Source organism: Ostrea edulis, chromosome 10 (genome assembly GCF_947568905.1).
Source record: "Ostrea edulis chromosome 10, xbOstEdul1.1, whole genome shotgun sequence".
Lineage (NCBI taxonomy): Eukaryota > Metazoa > Mollusca > Bivalvia > Ostreida > Ostreidae > Ostrea > Ostrea edulis.
This window is the reverse complement of record NC_079173.1, coordinates 34,699,218-34,701,839: the sequence shown is the minus strand read 5'-3', so window position 1 is coordinate 34,701,839 and position 2,622 is coordinate 34,699,218.

Sequence of the window (2,622 nt, the reverse complement as noted above, 5' to 3'; positions counted from 1 at the left end):
TTAATGTATATTGTTATTTCTGAACGAAATACAGATGAATTGAAGTATTTGGTTTTGGTTTTTATACATGTATATATACAGTAATTGGATTCTTAACTTGGTGCTCAGACACGTGGATAACGTTGTCATCACGACAGTACTGTGACATCATTACTCTCATTGTCATCGCGACAGTACTGTGACATCATCACTCTCATTGTCATCGCGACAGTACTGTGACATCATTACTCTCATTGTCATCGCGACAGTACTGTGACATCATTACTCTCATTGTCATCGCGACAGTACTGTGACATCATCACTCTCATTGTCATCGCGATAGTACTGTGACATCATCACTCTCATTTGAATAAAGTGTATTTCATTTGTCATACGTTGCAGCGCTAGATTTCTTTCTTAAAGATGACTCTTTGCATAGTGTAAAATTCTATTTAATGGCTCGTTTAAGTACATGTACCTCGTATGAAGCATAATTTCATCATCAAAAAAGAAAAACATTCTCTCCATTATTTTATATGACCATATAAAAGAGTCCAAGATGTGATTTAGTGCATGAGATGAATATCGAAGAAAGCATGCCCAAAAGACTCGGATAGACGTTGTATTTTTTTAGAAAAAACTATTCATGAAAGTTTGAAAACGTTGTGTGTTAATGTTTTAAATCTATAGATAAAATTTTCAAAAAGATGTTATCAAGACTACAGATATATCGGTATGGTGTAAGTGAACACCTGTATATGTATATGTGTGTGATGTGCATGTGTGTATACATGTACAGTGTATCTGTATGTATGTATGTATGTATGTATATGTGCGTGCTTATGATGAAAACTCATCCCCTTTAACACAACACTTGAGTGCTCAAATGAAAGAGTTAAAGACCACGTGGTCAGGACTCTCGTGAGGTGCCAATTGTGGGGAAAATTTCCACGGTTCAATTTTGGTTGAAATTGGTACTGTGGTTCTGGAGAAGACTTTTAAATGTCGTCAATGTATTTTCACTATTTTGCTATTATTTCCCCTTGGAAAGGGACGTGATCCTTCATTTGAACAAGCTTGAATCTTCTTCGCCCAAGGATGCTTTGTGCCAAGTTTGGTTGAAATTAGCACTGTGGTTCTGGAGAAGATTTTTTAAAGTTGTTAATGTATATTCACTATTTTGCTATTATCTCCCTTTGAAAAGGAACGTGGCCCTTCATTTGAACAAGCTTGATTCCCCTTCACCCAAGGATGCTTTGGGTATCCGGGTTAGAATTGGTCCTCAGTACCCCCTTGCTTGTCGTAAGAGGCGACTAAATGGGGCGGTCCTTCGGATGAAACCGCAAAAACTGAGGTCCCGTGTCACAGCAGGTGTGGCATGATAAAGACCCCTCCCTGCTCAATGGCCATAAGCTTCGAGCATAGACCTAAATTTTGCAGCCCTTCACCGGCAGTGTTGGCGTCTCCATAAGAGTGCAATATTCTCAGAAGGGACGTTAAACAACATTAAATCAATCAATAATTCTGAACATATTTTAATAGTGTGTGGTGTTTAGCACATCTAATTTTGTTTTAAACATGCTATTTCTATCAACCAATCCATATGTAAACAAAACCATGGCACGAGCCTTATTTACATAACAAATAAAGAATTGCGAGTGTTGTATCTCACTTGTAACTCAAAAACTGATATTCAAATTTTGGGTGAACCCTAGAAATACGTTACTTAAGCACTGTAAACAATAAAAATGGAAAAATAAAATGTTCAGCTCAACCGTGTCCTTGTCCCTTTAAGAATGAGATATTTTCGTTTTTAATAGTTAAATCATCAATACATATGAGAGGGCCCACAGCAAAAGCATAGCTAGGTGGGGGAAATTGGAAACAAATTATATATATATTTTACAATGTTTAAGGCATAAATTGTAACGGGACTTTCAGTATTCCCGAGTATCTCCGTGTTCAAAAAGAATAACGAGAGTTTCAGTGTTTAAGAATAAATAATATATTCTTAGTAAAATCACAGGTATTTACAAATTAATTAGCAAGATATGAAACAGTATCATAACAAGTCCAAGGGAGTGTGATATTTACCATTTAATTCAGAATTTAGCCCCAGTCCCCAAAATACGTCTAAACAGTACTGATGTCAGTTGTTATCTCTCTCAGGTGAGCTAAAAACTCATGGCGGGTGTGACCGGTCAACAGAGGATGCCTACTCCTCCCACCTGGTTCATCCAGGGGTCCGTGTTCTATTGGGCAACTCGGAAATTGCGTATTATCATACTTTACTGATTTTTCTCCGTATAAAAGTAAATAGATAAAACTGTATTTTCTGAATATGCACTACGTGTCAAACTCCTACCCGAGAACTGCTCTCTAGAAAATCAGCGCGATTCCCTGGGACATCTCCCTCATTAATAGTTATCAATTCTTTTAATCAATAAAAGTGTTTGGTAAGCGGAGCCATACAAGAAACATAAAATATATGACGGAATGTTACAAGCCACATCGGAATAGAACAACAGGAAGGATTGCAGAAGGGGGGTTTAATATATTCATCAATTGATTAAGATAACAATTAAATATTTTGTTTCTCTTTATATGCATTGAAATAATGCACAAAAAAAGTGTTTTCCTTTG